The sequence below is a fragment of the Aptenodytes patagonicus genome, chromosome 4, assembly GCF_965638725.1.
Source record: "Aptenodytes patagonicus chromosome 4, bAptPat1.pri.cur, whole genome shotgun sequence".
Taxonomy (NCBI): domain Eukaryota; kingdom Metazoa; phylum Chordata; class Aves; order Sphenisciformes; family Spheniscidae; genus Aptenodytes; species Aptenodytes patagonicus.
Genome location: NC_134952.1, coordinates 48325287 through 48349743, shown reverse-complemented (window position 1 = coordinate 48349743; position 24457 = coordinate 48325287). Strand labels below are relative to the sequence as shown.

Below are 24457 nucleotides of genomic sequence, written 5' to 3'. Positions count from 1 at the left end.
TTAGTCACAAAGCAATTTCCTTCCTGGTGGAAGGAAATTTCTTTCTTCTCTGAAACACGACTAGAAACATAAAGGAAAGGAAACCATTCTCTCCCACTTACATGTATCTTCTTTTTTTGTATTGTTAACCAGTTCACAAAGCTTCAAGCCACCCTGTATGGCTTTCATGGGGTATTATGGGGCTGGAAACTAAAAGTATGAAGATACAATCATAGGACTGAAGGCAGAGGACAAAATTCTGCTCTCATTTTACACAAAGACAAACCCAGAGCTACCACTTCAGAATCCATAGATTTTCTCTAGATTTCCTACCAAGGAAACTAAAAGCAGGATATAGATCATCTTTTTTTTTTTTTTTAAGAAAAGAAGTTTTTAAACATAGTCTTCAGGAATTATTTCACACATGTTCTTATTTCCCAGCATCTTCCCCCTCTCAAACTTCCCAAAGAAGTCATCCGTAGATTTACAGAATCCTGAAATTCTTTTGTGTCATGCAGATGCTTTTGTCTTATGCTGCACTGCCAGGTAACTCTAAAAGTCAAAAGAAACCCATCTCTTTGCAGTGTCACTTATGGCTCTCATCATAATTTCTTTTGTTCTTCTGCTGGCGTTTGTTTCTTTATGAATTGTCAACAGTTCTGGAAGAACTGTTCCACAGACTTCGAAAACCTGCTCCAAACAGCAGGTTGCTGTGTCTCCCACATTATACGCAGCTGAAATGACGGTGGATTTCCACATGGTCAGTTTTGTAATGACTTCTGTGCCCAGATCCATCTGTTCTGAACATCCAAAACACCAAAAAGTAAAACTGCAAGGAGTAATAAACATAATGCACTGTAGCTACAGGTCAGTAGTCTCCTGCACCTCGGGACCTGTGAAAGCTGTACCGTATCCTCTGATTAATTTATGTAACTTCTTCCCACTCTTTAATTAAGGGTTCTAATTGAGGAAAGAGATATTAGTTTCTGTAAATTGATATCAATTTCTACAAAATTTGCTTTGTCAGTCTTCCTTTGTTTATTTATCCCATAGCTGTTGTCTGATTACCGCAGGTACAATTCCAATTATGTTGTAAACTGATATATGATATTTATCTCTCAATAACCATATGCAAATCATAGTATACGCTCTACAGTATAGTACAGTATTTCAATCTGAAGACAGCCACTTCTGAATGCTCTGTTTTCTTAACCCTTATGACTGACTGACATAGAGGGTGCTGAAGATCAGGCTGCAGCAGTTACATTGTGTACTTCAGCACAGCTATTAATCCGAATTTTTGCTGGATTAGCAACTGGAATAGCACCTACGTGCTATTTACAACTCATTGCAATTGTGATACTCATATAATTGGACTTCTGAAAGTACTCTTTCTTTTTCGTTTGGTATGTTCCTTGAAACATTTAAATATTGCCATAAGCTTTCACTTTTCATGTGGTGTTTGACTTTTCTGCTTTTTATTTTACCCTTTTGAAGAGTTTTTGCACTTCTTCCCATGTGATCAACTGACCATCATTCATGAAAATAGACTGTGAATAGTCTGTCCTCTGACAGTAGACCTCCGTTTGTGGCTCTTAGGATTTCTTCAGACATTTGAAGAGGGTCTGGTGATGCAAACTTCTCTGACATGAATCCTCAGACACATCTGTTTTGTTGTTCCTATATGAACCACAATAAAAGCCCTGAAAAAAGATGGGGTTGAACAACACAGTGTCAATATTCCACCTTTATCAAGGTTTACCAAATACTCAAACTTCTCTCTGGACTTCTACCTGGCAGAAAAATAGCATCACATCAGAAACCTAGGATAGGAGTTGCTTCAAATTAAATGGGGGGAGGGAAAGCAATAGAGAACAGATTTATATAAAAAGCTTGACATATGACAAAGACAATACTCTGAGGATTAAAGAAGTTGTGGGTGTTGTGTGGGAATAGAAAACTTTTATTTTAAAATTGGCACTGTAGTGAACTATGAAGTCTGGGTTTTTTTTCAGATAAGCTCTTAAATTTCATCAGACCTTTAAAAAACTTGCCTCGCCTGATAAATACATACCAGTCTCCTTTTGTTTTACAGCTGCTGAAAGAGAGATTGGAAAGCTTTGATGCTTTTATGCTTGCAATATTGTGTGAGCATCACTGAGGACATACTGCTGCTATTTTGTTAATTACAGTTTCTTTTTCAGAGGAATCCCATGGAAAGTTACAACTATGTGCAAATCTCTCTGATTGTGCTGCATTGCCTTTGCCAAAATATCAAACATACATCTGGAATCAATATCTTATAGTGAAATACACACAAGAATAGAATTTATAAAATTTTGCTTTTGATTTTCATAGGCTTCAATGGGATCTTTGGATTGGTTATCACCATATTCTTCTATCACTATCCAGATGAAGGGAGTATAAAACACAATTTACCAATACTGTAACTAATTATTACTAATTATAATATAATTGCTGCCATTGGTCAGTGCTAACTTATTCAATCAAATTAGTATCTTGTGTATAGATTGATGAAAGGCTATTATTGACCTTTAACAAAACAAAATAACCAAAACAGAATGAAGATTGAAGCAAAGTGGAGAAGAAATAATAGATAAATGATCCAGGTTAGAAATTTCATAATGGATTTATAAATTCAGGTTTGGATTTGGATATTTTTCAATATAGTTTGAAGATAAATTAAATAATTATCTGATCGTTGCTAACCAAAACTTTTATGGATAATATCAGCATTTAATTTTCTAGTAATCTGTTAGTTATAGGACATTTAAAATGTGTCCATGGGAGATCTGTTTTCCTACAGAGAGGGATTAGAAAGAAAATAGGGCAGATTAGAGCTGAAAATCTGAAAATGGTTGGAGTTATAACCAGCATGGCTGCAGGGCTATTCAGTGGTCTGGTGTGTAGTTTGGCTGTACTCCAAGTGAAAGCATGCATGGACCCAAACATATCCTGTTTTGGCAATTTTCTGATTTGACAGTTAGTCGGTGCCTGCAAACACTGGAAGATGTGGGGTGCCCTGACATAGCACTAGATTTTCACAATTTGGAAATTAAATGGGCAGCACATCTTCCTTGTCACTGGTTGCCAGGATGGTCACAATGGATGCATTACATGGTATAAGATACCCACCCACCCAGGTTAAAGGAAGAAAAATTTCTGGAAAGATCATCTTAGCTTTATCTTTTCGCTTTTCTCATAGCATCAAAAATGGGGAGCCTAAGGAAGGTGTTGCCTTGTTGCTCCTGCAGAACAAGTGCAGATAGCTCTGTCAACGACCTCTCCTCAGCAATAAATATTAGATACTAGTCTGAAGACATTAGGTTTGAGAAAGGTGCTTGGCAAGACAAAACATCTCAGAATTCTTACTAACACAGGCCCTATCAGAGAAGGGGTGGCTGACTGTTCTCAGCCTTAGGTCATACACCGAGCCGTGCACCCATGCAGTGAAAATTATTTGTCTTGGAATGGGTTATTATAAATACACATTGTGAACTGCCTCTCGCTCCAGCTACTGCAGTTCTGTGCCATTCTTTTACTTGCATGCCTAAACCAATTTTCACTGCATGCTTTATAGATGCTTTAATTCACATATTGGTATAGAGGCCATCAGAATTGGAAAAAACATTCATCTATTGAATAAAATGCTTCCCACCTATGCTCCACCTTTCCAGACATTTTGCATTTATCTCCAGGAAAAACATAGCAACCACCATAGGTGCTTATTAAAAAAAAGATGGTGGTTCACGAAAATGCTCCTATTGCTCATTCTCTTCACATGAGGGCCAGTGCAAAGCTCTTGAAATAATTCCTCAATGAGCAGTTCAACAGGAAAAAGCACTGAGGTTAAAATGTGTAGCAAAGTCAAACTACAAGGCCTAAGAAAAGAAAGATTTGTGTAAAACTAACACAGCGTCGTTGGTTTTTGTTGATGTTTGATCATTTTATTTTATAACGTACTTTGCTGAATATACGATACTTGTAAATCTTTGGAGCAATGCTATTTTTGCTTTCTGTTTATTTCTCCTTCATCAATCTGGGTTTTTTTGTAGCTTGTCTTTGTCACACAGCAGAATTTTAATTTCCAAATGTGATTCCATTGGCGCATAAGTAATATTCATATCTTTTATACCTTTAGTGACTGCACTGAATGGAGAGTATTTTACTGAATGGATTTTATAAAAGTAAATGTAGTATTTGAATGCCATAGCTAGCTGATGGGTGATATTTTTGTATCTCCTGCAACAGTTCATTCACCAGTATAGGGAGTGGATTATAATAGTAAATCCCAATGTCTGCTAGAACTCAGTTGACACCTGAGAGATCTACACTTTCTGAGGGTTTTTCTTCTTTACCAGGTACTGAAGTATTTGTGGCACGTTTTCAAATCCTCTGCATCCTCTTCCTGATAAAGCACCAGTTAGAATGAAAACGGACCCTAGTTTCACAGCTGCATTTTAAAATGTGTAAATCATGGGTTATTGCCTTCTCTTTTCATGAATACATTTAATAAGTCTTTCAGCAAACAACTTAATATCTCCCTTCTTCCTTTTACTCCCCAACAAAGTTACTCTACTTAGTAGGGAATGTAGGTTATCAAGAAGCCTTCACTGCCCTTCAGTGAATAGCTAAATCTCTGCAAACCATATACAAAATAGTACTTGCCACTCCATCATTACTACTTATAACTGTTCTGTTTGCATGATACATATAAGCAGGCAAGTTTTCTGACTAGGGCTGGGTACACATCTTCCGTAAAACTAACTAAATATGGTACAATCTAATAGGAGCAGAATGTGGATGACCTGGCAGGTAAACACCAGCAAATACTGTGTCTTGCTTGTGTTGCCACTTTCTTAGGGGTTGGGCTCCATCACTAGCTTGCCAGTACTCTGGGCAGCAACTTTTCTGTTTGAAGTGCACTTAAAAATTCAGGGTGCTTTGGAAAGAAAATAATTAATACTGTTAGCACTGTCTCCTCATTCATTTTAGATGATGTTGCAGAAGTGATTACCAGTTTTCAGATGAAGCGGTTATTAAAGTAATATTTTAAAAGTACAATAAAAGGCAACATAATCTAAGCCAATTTAGCAAGTGTTTTCCTTTGCAGTCGAAAAACAGAAAGTAAGTGGATTAATTAAGAGAAAACATTTTATTCCTTGCTTACGGAGGCTATACAGGGACAACCGTAGTTAGCTTGCTTTAAAAGTGCCTGTGTCCACAAGCATCCTAATTGCACAACAAATTATTTGATGCCCTAGAATTTAGTGAGTAATCTTCTCTCAAACAGGAAAACAATCCATTTCAATGCTACCACACAGCCTGGAGTGATCCTATTTGCTACCTAGTAGTATTGAATTGACCAACCGTGAAAATTTGGGGATGCTGAAGTCATGTGTAGCCTTTTCTTTACCTTGCTGTTGGAGGGAGCAGCTTCATTCTCTATGGCTCAGCAGCTGGCAATGCCAGTTCTCAAAGAGCCACTTGCAGGTTGTATTCTCCAGTTAATGACTTCCAGGTTTGTAAGTGTCATTGACAGACTACCTGAATGCACTGCTTTCTAGAGTTTATTACCTATAGAGGAATAAACAGAAGATTGTGTTTCCCAGCTTTGATTTCACTCTTAATACCATGCAAACCTAAAAATGAAATGTATTAATTCCTGCGTTTCTGTACCATGGGCTTTAGGCTCTAACCACCGGCCATCTTCAGCTCTTCTTTTTGAGCTGGTGCTGCCTCATTTGCCATCATCAACCTTCATTTGAAACAGAAGCCTATGTTCCCTGCCTCAAGATAGCAGGCATACACAGATATTAATTATTGGTAGTTTTGATATTAATTACATATAATTATCTAAATAATAGAAATAGCTTGATCAAACTATTATTATAAGAAATACACAATATGGCTATAGTATACTAAAGAACCTTTGTATTATTTGCAGAGAACAAATAATTAAAAAGAACTGAAAAGAGACATTGGGTCACTGATTCAGGAGTCTATTCAGATTTCCCTGAAGGCCATGGATTTTACATAGCACTGAAAACAGAGTTAGGTTTAGACATAGATTTATAAAGGCTACCTGTTGTGTAGATTGCGAGGGATGTGTTATGTTCACAAAACAAGTAATCATAATGATAATATTTTCTCCTGCAATCTTTTCCTATTAAGGTATATCTCACAATATTTAGTACTGTTCAGCTGCTATAGTTCCTCACCTGTTTGTCTTAGGCACCTTTTAAATTTTTCACAGTGTAAAATCTCCCTTACTTTGGAAAGACAGAGCTACTTTGCTGGACCTACAATGACACATGCCAGCTCTGCAATACACTTTCCCTTCTACTGCATCTCCCAGGTGCCGTCCTTCCACACGCTACTCATGCCTGACTCACTCCTAACTGTTCTGACTGAAATTCTCCGTGAGCTCTTTCCCCGAGCATTCAATATGAATACTCATTGGAATACATCTCTGAATCTGACAAGGCTTTGCACTCAGTGTTTCTCTTTATTTTGTCCCAGAAGTTCTTCAGAACATTTCATTCCTTCTCCTGCAAATGTTTTCTGCTAAATTCAATGCCCCTATAAAGCTTCCTCCCATTTCTATTGTGCTGCAAATTTTCATCCTTTGAGCTACAGTCAGTCTCCTAATGCTTGTTGCTATGTATTTTTGTTGCATTTTTTTTGGCCCATTTTACTTTCCTCTCTTTTCTTTTTCAAGTGCAAACTGCATCATAATAGATCTAACAACTTAATTTCTCTGTGTTCAGGCTTGATAACATATAAAACTGAAATAACAAACAGACATTGACTTCTGTCAATGTGCATAATAAAACTTATGATCCAGAGAGATCAAATATGGAACAAGACAAAGCTGGTATTCACTGAAACATGAAGCCATCATTACAGCCACCATTATAGCCCTATATTAAGAAAAATTACTGTAAATTAACATTTTAAAGAGGTGGAATTAGAGGCCTAGGAAAAGCTGTTCATGTTTTATCAGGAAGAAAACTTTCGGTTGCCGTATGACAGAGGCATCCTAAAAATACTGTGCCTTTTTTCCTCTAGTCAGCTGGAGCCAGTCACAACACGCTGAGGTTGATCTTGTCCCAGTTGTTACCCCTAGCAAGGTTGGTTGAGGTAAAACCAAGATCAGACGTGATTTAAAACATCTCTGTTTCTCTGAAACACTGAAGAGAGAAGTCCAGGACATGGCTATTTAACCTATCCTTTGGTACCAAGCCCGCACTCCAGCCTGCCTGCTGAAACCATTGCAGCACCAACTTGCATCAGATTAAAACAGCTTAAGCTTTTTGTCTCTGTTGGAAGGACATTTCATACTTTAGTGTTTAATAAAGTGTTTATTTTGTAAACAATCACTTTTAAACTGAATGTCACGTCTTTTTTATTAGAACAATGATATGTTGCTGGGCCTGAAGAAAAAAAACACATGCACAGACATGACTCTTAATAAGTCTGACAGCTCGCAAATTCTAAACAAAAATTCTCCTGTTCTGGGATGTTGTGATCTAACAGTTATTTATAATATTGTGATGAAAATGACAGAGTTTGCAAGATCAAGTCCATTTATTTACAACTAAGAAGCTTAAAAACAAACATTGTTTATGGTGATTCACAAGCTTGGTTATCTAATTTTCTCTCATCAATAGTGCTTGCTCTCTAGTATTATTTCTGAAGACCCTTTCACTAGAAGCTGACCTATACAAATGAACATGTAGTTGTGTAAGGTATTTCTGTCTTTCCCTAATTTGCAGATTTCCTTAGCCCATGGAAAAAAAAAAGTCTACATTCAAGCATATTTCTTCAGCCACTTTTCATTCAGCTTGAGGTTTCTGCAACCTTTCACACTTTCTGAACATACAAGTACTGATGCAAAGTACTCTTCTGGGGTTTGAATATGAAAGCACCAATGAAAACTTAAGCTATTGTAGTATGTAGCTGGATGCACACACAGCAATATTCCTTTCTAGTAGCTTATGACAGTAATTTGTCATTTGTACTAGCTTCCAACTTATTTCCAAATTAAGAAAAAAAAAAAAAATTCCATACCAACAATTGCTCCTGATTCTCAATTGTGTGGGAAAATCATGGCTAAAATGGTATTTTTCATGAAAGCGACATGGCTTTGGTTTTAGCCTATTTCCTTATGTTCTAGCATGTCAGAGTCAGTTTGATATGAATAAACAAGCTCCAAATTTAAACTAAATGCAGAGCTTACTAAAAGCCACAAATTGAGAATTTATTCTAAAAAGTGGTCTAAGAGTCTGAATGTGAACTTTAGGACATGTCTCAAGGCTCTGTGCAGGGGCTTTTGCTTAAATATGATGAATTAAAAGGACTGTTACCTTCTTTCTGTAAAATCTTATCAGCCAATTAAATTAATACTTTGTAAATTTATTAAATTCCCTTTTTATTTACGACACACATTTCACATTCACATTCTAAAGACATAAATGTTTATTGATGTCAAAGGCTGTTTTGACTAAACTCAGATTTAGTCCTAGTAAGAAAAGAAATTTGGGCTTAGTTTGTTTTATATCTAAGTTAAGGGGACTCATCTCATAAAACACTTGAGATTGAACATACAGACTTAATTTATTATAATTTCTCACCCAAGCAAAATCTATTATTGACACTGAATTGAGTGGTTTTTGGCGATGTGAAAAAAGCAGACCCTGATATTTGATGCCTGATTGAATACACAGTATTAAGACCTTAGGCTAGGTTTCCAGAGGACTGAGAAACAAAAAGACTTGTGGGCAATCTGCATTCAAAAAAAACTGGGAGGCCAGGCTGCCTGCAATATGCGTATTTAGCTGTGTTAGGAGTGTACTGCAGGGAAAGCCAGCTGAAAACAGAGGTGTGGCCAGAAAATCTGCACATTGTTCAAAACCTTCAGTTACGCTAGCACATAATTTGTATTTGTATTATCACGTTTCCCTCAAAGACAGCCTAGCACCAAAGATGTTTGGATCTATTGGCAATTTGCATTTGCATTTTAGTAGAGGCAATGTACTTTTATTTATTTATGTATTTAAACTCTAAATTACTAAGTAAGCTTTTACCTGCTTTCCCTCACATAGCAAAATGTCATGTGCAAATCCAATACAGATTAAAATTCAGTAAACACAGTATTGGTTTTCCTTCTAAAGACAAAATAAAAAAAATCAAGTTAAGGAAAATGCCAGGGAAACAAAAAAGCTGCATAAACCAGAGGTTTCAGTAAAGAAGGTTTATGTATGAATAAAACATGTTTTTATACCTGCCTCATCTAATATACAAAGATATTTTTTCCATGTAGGTAAAAATGAGCGAAGGTATCCTCAGAGGAAGATCAGCAAAATAAACTGATCAGTGAGGTTTTTCTATCATCTTGCCTATTTGGCTTGGGGTTTTTGAAAGCTGCTCTGTTAGAGGAAATTCTTTCCATTCAGTTTGCTCTGCGAGGATGGTTTAGTGGAGGTGAAGTGGCCCTTGCTGAGGGATAGGCCCTTCGATGCCCCTTTGGCATCTGCCCTTCAAGCAGCTGTATAATCAAATTCATTATATCCCCATATTCCTCCTCCCACAGATGGTAACAGCTTGATCCCTTCCCCATGGCTCATCACGGCTACTAGGGCTATCTCAGCAAGGTCCTTCCAGTGCTTCCTCCCAGGTACTAACAACTGAAGTGTGTATGCAGCACTCACAGCCTGTGTATGTACGCGTGTGTGACCACATGTGGTCACAGCCTGTGACCACACATGGTCGGGGTTTTAGGGACCTGCTTGCCTCACACCATTGCTCCTCAGGACCTTGTAGAACAAGGATGTGGTGGGGGGTGGAAGGTGAACCACTGATTGGATCTCTGGTGGCAGGTTCTCCAGACTCTTCCTTTAAGGCGTACTGGATCACCCATAAACCACCTGCACAGGGATGTCCTGCAGGCATTAAGAGTAAGGGCTTTATGTGAGACTAGAGCTGACCATACAGTACAACGAGAGGAAGGTCGAGCCAGAAGGATTTGTGCCTATTTGTAGCAAAAGTCTATTTTGTCCAGTTTTTCCTGGACATTTGTCTGGTTCTGAGCAATACTCATGGTCATAAGAAATAACGTCAAGCAAGAACAGCTTCAGGATGTGCCTGAGGTGTCACAGGTTGCAGTGGCTGCTGAGGGAAAAGTATAGGTTCTCCTGAATGCAATTATTGGTCATCCAAGCACATTATAATTGGATGGTAAGACCTCAGGTTTTAATGCTAATCTGCTAAGCAGATTTTAATCATGTGGAAACTCCAGAATCAGTAATTGCCTAGAAATGCTGAATCAGAGGTCCAGGCAGTAGAGTACACTATCTATGATGATACACATACTGGTCTACTCAAGGCAGAAAGCCATCATCCGTGGGATGTTTTTTCCTGGAGCTGTGTCCACATGTGAAACCTTTTGTGTGGATGTCTCACTGACACTCCTCTGCTGCAAGAAAGCTCAAACAGGATAGATGTTCTTACTGCTCTTCCTCACCAGCCTCCTGAGTGCCCTCCAAGGCCAAGGCACTTTGGACATACAGGCACTGTCACTTCGGTAGCGTCTCCCCCAATGTAGTGTAGATGTATGATCTTCTCAGAAAAAGAAAAGGGTAGAACATGGGCTTTGGAGGAAAAAAGTGTAACTAATGAGTTACTGTAAGAAGGGGAAGGTGTCTTTGCCTTCTGGCACCTATAAAAGCTGTCAGTAGGTGGGAGCAGGAGGATTCAAGATATACCGAAGATTGCATGGAGAAGGAGGACTTCTGCCCAATTCAGACCTTTGAGGTTAATAACCTCTTTCAAGATTATGATGTATGTTAGCAATATTATTATCATTATTTGTATTTGTATGGTTGTGATATTTATGTAAGTGCTTTCCAGTACATATAGCAAAACTATTCCTTCTTCAAAGTTCCTGTGCTCCATAACTGGACTCAGGAGAGAGATCTGGGTTGTGTCTACCTCAGGGGTCACTTTCTGTGTGCCAGGCAAAGTACTCCTTAAGGGATCAATTAAGTACCAGCTTTGTGCATGTAAGAGAAACCTCAGAGAATTTACTTCTCGCCTACACCAGTTTTATTCACACAGGAAACAATTGGCCCCAAAAATTTGAGCCACAGTAGACAATACAGTCCCCTCTGCAGCTCCAACAGTGTAGTCCTCTGGCTTTCTATACGATTAGTATGTTGAAGCACAAGCGATATGTACAGGGGCTTTCTGGAGTTCTTCAGTGGGGAACAAAATCCAAGGCCAGCCACGACAATGCATAGGCTTGAAGGAGCACAGCTCAGGCTAATTGCTTTACCAAATATTTGCTTTTTTTTAACCATGCAAACAAACTCTTTCACTAATCACCAATAGTTATTTCAGCCTGGGTCTATATGCAGCCTAGCTATTTCTATTTTTCAACCAATCTCCATACCTTGCAGGTAGTTTCCTTAAATCATAAAGCTAGTCAGCTTACGACAAAAGGCATAACAATATAAAGTGAATGACTTGAATCTGCAAGCATAAACTAGAAACATCACTACAACAACTTTCCAATCTCTTCCTTCCTTATTCTTTCTTGAAATGGAGTGACTGGACAAGAGTAATAAACTCTATGTTTTATTTGTAAGATTGATTTACCTTTATCTTGAGGTCTGAACTGTTTCACTATTTATTAGAGAAAAAAATCATTGGTTAGCCCAACTATGCTATTTTTGATGCAAGTGTAATGTTTATTTTGAATTTCAGTGTAAGATCTTTCCAGTAATTGATCTTTCATAGTTTCTTGGAGATCAGTTATTTGCATCAAACTATGAAATAAAAGTACTTTTTTTTCTTTACTTGGATATGGAACTCACTCAAAGCCTGTAAAAGTATACTGACCGCTTTCATTAAATAATATTGAACAGTTTAAAGATTAACAAATGTCAACTTTCCTAAATTTTCCGATTCCCACATGCTTTCTGAAAATACACTACACGGTGAGAGTTTTGCCTGAATGGGAATGGTCGTAACATACCCCCTATCTGTTCCTGGGGGTGCCATAATGAAATAATTCATGTCCAAATACAAAGGGCTGTATCTGATGAGCTTACAATTTAAGAACATAAATAGGAAGAGGACTCCAGATGCTTTTAATATCAAAAGTCATATCTTGTTAAAATAAAAGTTTGCTGCACCTCATGTAGATCGAGCTAGCTAGGCAGTGACAAATACATAGCTTTATATTGAATGAAAATTGCTGTCTCTATTTTCTCCAAAGAAACCCATCACTGGACTCATTGTTAAAAGAAATTTAGCATGTAGGAGTGCAAGCAGATATGGCTAGAACATGTGAGACTAAGTTTTAAATGCAGTTTAACTGCCTAACAAACCACAGGAGTCTTTCTCTCTTGCTCTTCCATCCTGTAAGGTGGCAGTGGTATTCGACCCACATTTATGTTATGGGTGTTACGATGGAAAGTAAAAATATGTGAGTGGTTTGCAAATGTTATTACTACTTAAGTACTGTTATGCATTATTACCATATGATTCATTAATCCTCTAATGGATAACTTGCTTCCCACCTGCACACTTTGTAACCTACTAACAGGATATATCATGACCAAATGGAAATTAATTTTTTTAAAGCTTTGTCTTGGGTGTTAAACCAAATAATTTATTGTAGATGCATCCTGTGAGTCACTACCTCTCCTGGAAACCTTTTTAGTTCAGCTGTACCTCTGAAATAAAAATTAATTCATGTCAGCCAGATAACACTGTAATTCAAAAATAAATGAAATTAACTTAAAATTATCAAAAACATTCTCATTTTACTTTAAACAACTATAATTTTACTTTAAAAAAAATTCACCTACCCACTATATAAAGAGAAACTTCAGTTATGATAATAATTTTGGTTTCACAAAGATCCTTATCGAGCTCTGTGTTGTGGTTAAAAAAATGTGAAGAGGTGGCTGTAGATACTACCTCTGGGGGATATAAAGATAAATTGTAAGAACTAAGGACTTAGCTTAAGACTTGACATTTTTTTACCACATTTTTTAGTACAGTTTCTTGCTGTACACATTACGAGGCATGCAATAGTATGAAACCGTAGTATGAATAGTACAAATATGGAAAAAAGCCACTCAGCTGAGTGTGTCAACATTATGTATGTATTAAAACCTGTATTGTTCATAATCTATTTCAAGCTATTTTCCCATCTGTTTTTTCTACTTTGATGCATTTGTTACACTTTTCTGCCGTCCGTCCGATTGGTGGGTCACTTCTGTAAAGTGCTGAGGACCTGCAACTGACGTTAAAGTCAGTAGAAGCAGGGCCTGTGTTTGTCCTACGCGACCAAGGCTTTAAGTATCAATGCCCTAATTTTCTGGTTACAAAATGGATAAATATTCATACAGCTCAGCCCTTCAAAAAAGCCTGCTGTTAGCTTCTGCACACCCTCAGGTCACGATCCTGTGTGGTTGCCAGGTACTATATTTAAGGTAGAAAAGTTAGCGCCTTGTTCAGGCAACCCCTCCAAACTTTAACCAGAAATCTCATGAGGTTCATCCTAATCTCAGCAAGTGAATTAGGACAAATACACATCTAAGCTAACTTAATATGGGAGCTTCTTTACCAAGCATACCCAGCTGATCTTGCTTCTGTAAACTTTATTCTGTTCTATTCTTTTCTTCCTTCATGGGTTAAATTATGCATAAAAGCCAGAATATGTATATTTTGCAAGTTCTGTTGAGAAGTCAGCACATTTTTTACTAAAGGGAAAACTAATACACTGATCATTGATTTAATCAGAAGTTTCTTCTTTTTTTTTTTTTTAAAAAAAGGAAGGTCTTTGATGTTTGACTCCAGAACTACAGGCTGAGAAGTATTTTGGGAAGAAAAATGACATGTAAATGTAAAATATGACTGTTCTTGTTACTAGTGAGATGATGATCAGTGCTACAGGTAGATCCATTAGTGAAAATAAATAATGTAACCCTGTTGCTAACATTTCAAACCTTCACTTAAAATGTAAATCTCTAACGTGAAAAAAAAAAGCTTGTTGTTTTGTAGACTGGCATGAAATTGTTCCTTTTCACTGCTAAAAGCATTTGCAGCTCAGTGCACACTAACTCTCTATTTTCTTTTCCAACGCCCTCTAGTGTTAATTGAAGATTCTGTTACTAACTGGATATACAGGAAACGCCTACCAGGAACCCAGAGCTTCTGAAAGGAAGGAAGTTTCTTGCTAACTTGCTACTTAGTGCCAGCATTTGGGCTTCATTAGTAAGCACAAGTCCTCCTCGAGTTAGCTGAAATTAATACCGCTTAGATTTAAAGATGGCTCAGAAAGAGTGGGTGAATTTCCACACGTTCAGATTAAAAATGTATTGATGAAGCAAAATTGTGTGCTGTAGATATAAGTCTGTAGGAAAGATTTTGCAAAGACATGAAAATGAATATCAACACCTAAGTTTTTTGCTGGCATGTTGCTCTTATCTTTTCTGGCAATCTAATTTGCAAAATCGGCTTATTATGCCTAATTTTTTAAAAAATTACATCTAATAAAATCAGCTATAATAGTTGAGTAACAGTGCCATCACACTAGGAAAGAGTGAAATAAAGTATTTAACTTACATAAAAATATATCAATACTGCTGGTGGAAGTTGTGGCAGCAGTCTGAAGAATGAAGTGGGATTAAGTAGCACTTTGCATTTTAGGTAATACTTCCAGGTTTTCAAACTACATGGAGATATTGATGAATAAAGCCTCACAACCACATTCGCGTAAGTACTGTTACCCCAGTTTTATGGGGGAGGGAAACAAAGATGTGCAAAATGAAATGCCTGGAGTCACTGAGTCTATGGCAAAGTTGGAAACAATTTAGGTCTCTTACCTCACTGTTATGTAGGCAAACAACAGGAGTGATGTGTTTCCATGTGTTAACAGCTAGAAATGAAGTTGACTTCACTATTTAAATTAATCTCTAAAAGTTGTTGTTTAAAAAGGTTAAACAGAAATAGATTTCTCTTAGCTATTGCTATGGTTTCACTACACTAATGTCTGAAAACTTCTCCATTGCTAATGCAAATAACACTCCTGTGAAACTGGTATTGGTTACCGTTCCCATTCTGTACGTGGGGAATTAAACCAGGGAGGGTTATGTTCCTGTTTAACCGCTGCTGGTTTTCAGAAACTCGCCAGTGAAACCTGAAGCCTGCCAGGACTCGGGTTTCTGCTGGTACAGCGGCGTGCTGCTGGGTGCCCACACAGCGCTGCTCAAGTTGCAGTAGTACTCGGTTGTTCAGGGTCTCTGCCTGAGCAACGCGCTATCACGGTTCATCAAGACAGTTGTCCTCTAAAAGTGTTAAAGGGCAGGCAGAGCTCTGTGTAATCAATATGTTCCTGGATTGTTAAACCCTTTTGTTTTGTCATTCCGATTGGTATAGATATGACTTATGCATATGACAAGTTAGATCACTTGAATAGCCTTGACTTCTTATCCATAATCTTTTCACTAACCACCGGACTCCGCTGTGTCCGAATTGTGTCGTCATTTTCAGTCAAGAAAATGCGTTCTGGCTGCAGTTTTATTTGTCATTACCAAAAGCAAAAGACTAGAGCATCAGTGATCTCTGTCTTACTGCTGAAAGCTGTATTCATTGGTGGGAAATTGAACTGATCAATGTGATAATACAGACTTTAAAAGGCCATTTGAAGCTCCTGTGCCCAAGAATTTAAATAAGTCTTCTGATGCCTGGACCCAATAGACTGTACCTGTTTCCTTTGAATTTCTTACATTCTCTTACTCCTATGTGACTTCAGCCTGCTGTCGTGGAACAGTGAATTGATTTTTCTGTTCTAAAGAAATAGTCTTAAATAGCGGCAGTCATCTTATCGAGCTTTTTACATAAAGGCTTTTCAGACTTTATTAATTTAAATTCACATTAGAGGCCTTCAGGGCATGTTCAGTAGTCATTTTCTTCAATCGCTTTTGCATTGTGTTTATTTCCCCTAAAGAATCCCCTGAGGCAGGGCTGTGTTCCTGACACATTTCAGACCTCAACTCTTGGGCTTTGGTCTGTCTTCCTGTATATATCCTGTTAGTTTTACTGTTGCTTGTCACCTTGTGCGTAAGCCAGACTGAACATAGCAAAGCCCCAAGTAAATCCTTGGCTCTGGGCTTTTGAGGGAGGAGGATACAGGTTGTGATGTGCAGGAATGAGGAAAGCTGGTTTCATCTGGCTTGCTCTTCTGCTGAGAGGCCAGAGTAGCTTTTGGAAGAGCTTCCCTGTGTGGAGTGGCATCTCTTCAGTTTAACCTGCTATTTATTTGAACCAAATACTCTGCTTAGTTAGGGCCACATTTCTTGTACGCAGAGCTGCATCTAAATAATATTGTTAGAGGTGAAAATGAAGAAAGAGGCACTGGTGTCATCTGGTGAAAGGTAGTAACTGAACTTATAATGAGAAAAAATGTAATTTGTACAGTATTGAAATTGCTTCAAACATCTGAACAGGCAGTGCTCAGACTTTTTTCCCTGTCACAAATCATCTTTAGGCAAATAATAAGCATGGATGTTCTGGTAGAACAGTTGACTATTAAAAACTCTTATTGAAAATGGAGCCATAATGGAAACATTTCTGTTTGAAGTCCTAATATGGGTGAAGATGACAGGGCATTAAATATATGTTGTTCATTTTCAGACAGCTTGTAAACAGAAGTCGTATACCTGGTCTTTTTGGCATGAATCCATTGCATTGGTTAGTAAAATGCTTTAGCGTGGCAGCCTAGTAATGTGATTAAACAGCACTGATTTCACTATACAGCCGTAATATAGCGGCTTTTAAAAATTTCCTTGTCATTTTTTTCCCATTAGATATTGATGTTATTGTGAACATATACTATGTCTTCCTGGAAACTCTCATGTAGTGCTGAAAAGGAGAGCACAGACTTAATGTCCCTGACTGATATATATTATTTATAAAGTCTGGTTTAGCGTATTCTGAACTAGAAGATCAAGCTATTTCTCCGCCTCTATATCCGTTGTTTATGGGCTATTGACCTTCAAAATATCATGTCTTATAAGACAACGCAGTGGTTTATGTAAGTTGATAGACAGACAAATAGATGGGTTTCTATTAATAGGCTGATTGCTGTGACTGAAAAATTTAGTTATGCAAATGAACAGTCTTTTCCTCTCTGCTGAATTAATTATTAAGGAAGAAGAACAGAGACTGATACACGAATTTTCAGCAGAGGTATAACTCAACATTGCCTGATCCTCGGTGAGACTCTGTCTGTCCTCCTGCAGCCATGTCCATCCTGGCCCATGGCCGTGAGCTGCTCAGGCCGGCCAGTGCCCGGCTCTGGAAGTCAGGGGAGTTTCACTCCCACTCCTTATTTCTAAGACGGAGGCACGGTGTCCTGGAAAGCGTCCTCCGGGGTTTCTTTGAAACTAAGCACCACAAATTCTATCCACTGCACATTTTGGTCAACCGAATGTAGACGAGGACCTGCCTGAAAGCAGCAGGGAAGACTTCAGGCATTTCATCCCTCCGGATTGACTGAGACAGCATTGGAAGGTGATGAGGAAAAATAATCTGGCAGCTCCAGTTAGTTTGGGGTTAAATGAATCAAAGTCAAGCCCGGCTTGCTGGGCTGCTGCTAGGCAACAAGTAACTTTCTGCATTCAGAAGTTCCCCACTAATTGATTCTTGACACCATTCCCTGTTGGTTTGTATAAATAGAGAGCTGTTGCTGGGGGGAGGAGAGGAGAGCTGGGGTGCCAGCGAGCACCCAGCACTGGCGTGGCCCCGCCAGGTGGGTTGGACGTGCAGAGGGTCACTTCCCATCGAGGAAGGGGTTCAGTCGCCGTAGGGGATGGCAACCACTTAGGATTCATATTTGATAAAGCAATACCAATGTTAAGGAGCAATCTACAGGAGCCACATGAAATATTGCAGTATGTTGGCCCTTTAATACGTGCCCACCGAACACGTCTTTTGCATCCACTTGGTCCTTGCTTGTATGTAAGTGAACAACAAAGGAATAGGAACCAGCCTTCCTTACAGAGCTAATATTTGGCAGGCTGGCATAGTGAGTGTAACGTCAACAGGCGAGTGTAATGTCAACAGGATATGCTCCATGTGGAAGCCTAAAAGCGCACAGAGGGGAGAGCTGGAGCAGGGATTTACAGGGGTTGGAGATACTGGGAGAGTCAGAAAGAAAGAGGAAGCTTGCCTGAAGGAGAAAAGCAAGCCCAGCAAGTGTCTGAGTGTCAGAAACTTCTTTTACTGATGGCTCACTTCTGGAGTCTTTATTATATTGGCTCTATGCCTAACCCTGATAAGATTTTACCCTCAGCACCAACTGCAAGACTCAGGCATTTTAAAGACTGCTTCATGAATTAAACTATTATTCCTTATAAATAAACTCTAATTCTTTTTTTTTTCTCATACATTATTTATTTCCTAGCTCTTTCTTCTGCTGCAGAGAAATGAAAGGCAGAGAAGGAGGAGTACAGAAAGGAAGAGAATGAAAATGGGATGTTTCAAAGATGATGGGAAGAACATGATTGGTTTTTGACAATGGTGGAAATTCCTTTTCATGACACGGAGGTAACTGGTGGATGTTACATGTCTATATCCAGCATGCACATGCTAAAACTTGCATGATATTCTTGCTTTACTTCCTTTTTGGCATGATAGAAAAACACACATTATTATGGTCTTTCTATATATTTCCATATTTTCTTGCGGATGATGGGGGGTATTTCTTTCTTTGAGATCCTCTCTGAAGTGCTGTGTTGCAATAATGCTGACATTGTGCTGCTCAGGTGATATGTTTCCCTAAGCAGCTGGGAGGGTGGGGGGTGAAAGGAAATAGTTTTTCAGAAACATGTAAGTTCTGAAGCATATTCAGTGGTAACGGAGAACACTTTGGATTTTGTCATTCGTTTCACTTGGCCAATACCTTCAAACAGGGTTTCATTATTATGTTGAGGGAGTTGTATTTAATTGCTAATGACCATATTCATCCCCTTGCTAGATGAGATGGAACTATTGCCAGTGAGCACTACACCGTATTTTTGATAGTTTCATTTATAAATCAGTAGCTATTCCATGCATATTTACATATTGGAAAGACTGCCTTGATATCTTTTGGCATGCTTTTCAAATATGCTGCTACTGCTTTTTTTATGTCTGATTACCTCTCACCACCTTTCTTTTTTCTTCAACAGTGACAAAATCTATTTAAAGAGCAAATCATCATTTTCTTTTTACTGCAATTAGAATTGCAGTTGTCTGTGTAAGGTACAAGACAGAAGAAACTGGAGATCTGACTAACATACATTCATTTATAAGTAAGTGTAGCCTGGTACACCTACCCTTTTTAAAATAGAAAAGCATTCTGAAAGTATTTAGGCAAATTTAAATCCTGACCTCTGCTGTTGGCAATTCCTTGTGGGACAGCAAAAGTGAAATGCACTACCCAAGAGAGCAATACAGAGCTGAGAGAAAAATCAAACTGACGTATTTGTTCCTTTTTCTTTTTAAATTACATCTAATTCTCTCTTGATGCCAAATAGTTGTGCTGCCAATTCATACAGGCTTCCAAGAAAAGCTGAATAAGCTTTTCCAGAAACACTCCTTTTTCAGATTTAGACCCATTTTATCTCTAAAATTATATAACAATATATATTGCGTGTAATTTAATTTACACTACCCAGTTATCCAGTTCGATCAGTACTCTTAACTAACCTTTTGCACATATCAGCACTGCTAAATTGGCCCTGAGCTCTTCATAATTTCTGAATATTTAGGATTCACTGTATAATACATGCTTACCTGGATAGTAATGCAAAGTTACTTTTTGCAGAGACAGAACACATGACAAAAAGCCAGTGAGCTGCTGACTCCCCCATGGGAAACCTGAGAAGCCCTTCAGGGAGATACAAAGATGCATCTCTAGTGTAATTACAGGGACTCCTTAGAGAGTTCACACGTGAGACCAATTAGTCACAGTGTGTGCATTCCCATTGAAATATTTTTCTGTCTCATCTCTCTACCACCCTTTGCCACTTTTTGCAGTATCTTTTCAGTCTTTAGAATCAGATTTGCAAACCACAGCATGGAGACGAATTCAACATTAGCTAAAATAAGTTAAAGCCGACACAGGAGATGAACACGAATACCCCGATCACGCTTGAAGAGCCAAAGCACATCTACACACGATTTAAAAAAGGATTTTAATCTTGCACAGTCTTTGGCAAGATTAACTAAAGAGGAGACAGCCACTGCTGCCAGTGATGTCTTGCCTCTGTTTACCTTGTTTTAGGAAAGAAAATACAAGTTAATTGCTATATCAATTTTCTCTAATCATTCTGTATTGTAGAATATTGTGTCTGTTAAAGGAGTAACTATTCATTTTATTATTATTAAAATATTGGTGCACTGCAATAAAAAGTTAAACAATGACTTAAATATACCAGAGAATTTTTTAGCTCTCCTTTTATATTGAATCTTAAATAGAAAGTAATTGCAATGATGAATTTGAGTAACCTTAGCTTAATGAAAGAATTGTGATTATCTGCATTTGGAATTCTTACAAGGCAATCGTGTAATAGATAATAATATCTACTGGGTTCTAACATTACCATACAAGCATTATTTATGACTGCTTGCTGGCAAAGCAGTTACTCCATTTTCCAAGCCAAGTTGCAGTGAAAATTCTGGCAGCGATCAAAGAAGAGCCTCCAAAAATATGTATGTGAAATAAATAAGATTTCAGTCTTTTAGACATTATCAACAAGAAAAGGTGAATAGAGTCTCAAGCTGTTACTTTTATTCATCTCTTTACACGGTCACTTGTTCTTTTGGGTTTTGGCACTAAGGTGAAGAAGGTAAGGTGCTAAGGTGAATGACCTCCCTCTGCTTTAGACCAAAATGGTCTAAGCTAATCTTTTTTTTCAGTACTACACTTCTTATTTCATTGCTGTTGGAGAGGCTTTATTTAATACATAAGACTAAAAGCTATATATTTGTGATCCCTCACCAGTTTGCTGAAGAAGAGCAGGGGCTTCACTTTCACATTCAGCCTTACCCTGGTGCTATCGGTCTCAGTAACAAGCATTACCGATAGTGTCCTCAGGAGCATCCTCAGGCAGCTTCACCTCGTGTCTCATCATGCTACCCACGAAGGACAGGCTTCCTTGTGCCCTGGCACTGCCTACACAAGCAACCAGGAAACAGTCAGGACAGGTATATCTGGTCCAGCCGTTCCCAAAAGAGTCGCCATGAGGGTCCGACGTCTGCTGACCGGATAGGGTATGGATGGACTCAGGGTGAGGGAAGCACCCAAGATGTGGTCAGACCTGTCTTTATGCTCCTTTCGGCTTGTGTCCAGAAGGACTGGGGGTGCCTGGCACTACGCTAGGTGCTCTCTGGCTTGCATGCCTGCAGAAGTCACTTACATCAACCACGCCAGCCCCGGAGGCAGCCAGGCTTGCCCCCATCTCCTTCTGATGCCGATTTCCCTCATGCTGTCAAGCTCATGGTTAACATCATCAGTCTATGAGACCCCTGCCAGAGAGGATATCATCCTGCCCAAAAGCCTCACAGCTACACAGATGAAACCAAGCACAGCAAAGAAGGACTAAAAAAAATATTTCATGCTTGCTGCAATGTGATTTTCGAGCAAACACAGTTTCATAAAAGCAAGAGATGGATGAGTCAGCAACTGATTTTATAATCAGTTTTGGAGTTTTTCAAAGAACTGTCTGTTATTGGCATAAGAGTATGATAATTTCAGAGTCTCATATCCAGCGTAGTAAGGAGATATTTGAGGCAGAGTCCCTGGATGTTTTAGAAATCTGAGGGACAGACAGGAGGACTCCCACAACATCAGAACAACCACTAAAGATTCTCAGAAACTAAGTGCACATGGAGTAAAGAAAAAGAATACAATAATAAATTGCCAAACCAATGCCTATAGTTTCCCAGGCCCCAGCAATGGGAATGACACAGAGCACATTGTGCAAGCCTAACCAAACTCCTCATGGGCAGCAAGTTGAGATCTCACATCCTGTCCACCCTTTCTCAACTCGGTTATAATTTTCCTTGTCTGCTAAATAAGAAAGTAGAACATAAACCCTTAAAGGAGTAATGCTGGTGGTCACTACAGAAAGCACAGTAAGACAAGCGGAGAGTCTTAGAATAGATGGAGCTGTGCAACATCAAAGGTGCTCAAGGTAGGAAAAACAGGCACAAGTAAGTGGAAGGAGAAAAGTAAGCAGACAGAGGAGTTTGCTTCTTGAAAGTTTAAAAATGGAGTTTCATTCTAAACAGGATATTGATCTGCTAGTTTGGGGTGGGAGAGGATTTTTTTAAAGTGTGAACTTCTGTATTTGCAGCAGAATTTCCAGGCTGTTAACAAGTAATTATTGGTTGTGTTTACCGATTATAAAAAGTTACCAACCAAAATGTGTGGGAGATGAAGTATCTTCGATGACAATATCCCTTGCTAAAGAAAAAATTGCCTTTGCCTTGCCACTAATCATCTGCCAAAAAGTAGTTTGCATTGGAAATGTTCCATTTTTATGCTAATGCTACTTGACAGTAACTGAGATTTCAGCACTAGGACCTATATAAGCACCTCAGGAGAAATTCAGAACTGTCTGTCTTAGACAGAGCTGGGAGAATGTACAAAATATTATTTTTAAGGAACAAGGTTATGATCTGGCTGTTTTTTAAATAGAACTAAAACTACCCACATACTGCATAAAATAACGTAAAGCTACATGTAATGTTGGACATAAAATTGAACCTTAGGGCCTTAGTCTTTACTCATTTCCACCATGTCTAATGAAGTCTGTGGAACTACAATAATGTATAAACAGTTTGAAAGAATAATAACTATGGTATTAAGTACTAAATACAATTAATAGTTTAGGAACAAATAACTTCTTTTAATGAAAAATAATTAAGTGAAAAATATTTTTTTCTGTATACCATTAGGATGTAAGAATTATAGTCGACAGACATAAAATATGCAGGGAGAATCACAAAAATAGATAATCTTTTGTAGTGTTCACATTTTAGAAAGAAACCCAAAAAGATGTTGATAAGGGCAGGTCAAAAAGTAAAGGGAAAATTGTTTACGTTCCTTCAAAAATTTTCCTCTGCTTTTTCACATTTCAGATGTTCAAGGTTAGGAATGTTAAAATGGCATAAGAACATACATCAATACTGAATCAGATCAAATGCACATCTAATCCAATATCTTGTCTCTAACAGCGCCCATAGTGATGCATAAGGGCAAATAAAAAAACGGTAACCATGTACGATATGATGCTTCACAAGCATGAAAGTGATTTGCTTTCACTGCTTAGGGGTCAGTATACCTCAAAAGCCATATTTTATTCCTCGAATAACATTACCAAAACAATTACAATTGTACTCAGAGAAGTAATTAATGTAGGATAAAGAGTTCCCACTAAGTAACAAGTAGTTCTGTCTATCAAACACCTGGTGTGCTTCATAAAATATGCATGCCATTGTTTAAGAAAACAGGTACCTTTTATAGCTATACATGAAAATTTAATATAATTCACAGATTATCATTGACATTATCTTTTATTCCCATTATTGAGGTTGAGAACTGTTGAAATAAAAATTCAAGCAACAGTAAATATCTTTATAATACTAATGATCTCAACATCACAGATATCTGCTTTCCATGAATCTTGCTTGATTATAGTATAAATCGAAAGGATGATAAATGTTTGTACTGAACAGAAGCAAGGGATACTGCATAAAATGCACTGCTGTTACCAACATAATCTTTCTCTTATTTTAAGTTGCTCTGCTCAGGGCACATCAGCTCTTCTGGACTTTGCATCCAGAGACTACTCCTGCTGTTGGCCTGGTACCCAGAGAGGTATGTGTGGAGAGCATGCGTACGGTCTCTCCTCCTGCCTCCTTCTCTTCTGTCGCCTGTAAGGAAACAGCCTTCACACTCAGCAGACAGCTATGGATCAAAAAGAGCCTCTCCGTATAGGCAAACTGATCCCTATTTCATATTCCCTTCACATCATGTGCTCAGCTGGATCTGGTTTATGGTTTGAAGAGATTTTAATAGGTTCCTCACCTCATTTTTTGACTAAGTTTGTCTGATAGCTCAACCTAATATCTGTTTAGCCTCCCTTTGCTCAGGAAAGCTCTACCAATCTGTTAAGTCTGTTTTCCTCTAATTTCGGTACTTATCAAGGTTTGAAGCAAATAGATGTCCATCTTGCAGGAGGTTACACCACCGGGTCCGCTTGTCCCCCACACGAACAACCGTTGAGGAAAGTTTGGAGAGGAGGTGTACAAATGGAAGGGGTTGTTCTGAATCCCCAGCAAGCACTGTGTGTGCTATGTTCACGTTGAATTAAGAGACCTTTCAGTTGGA

At 38.3% G+C, this 24457-nt stretch overlaps 1 long non-coding RNA gene across 1 annotated transcript; it reads left to right on the top strand.

Moving 5' to 3' along the window:
• The first annotated feature begins 18100 nt into the window (after positions 1-18100).
• LOC143160074 (uncharacterized) lies at positions 18101-20474 on the top strand. Its single transcript, XR_012995317.1, has 3 exons — positions 18101-18624; positions 19248-19370; positions 19886-20474. It is a non-coding gene; the product is annotated as an uncharacterized LOC143160074 (long non-coding RNA).
• Positions 20475-24457: the final 3983 nt, after the last annotated feature.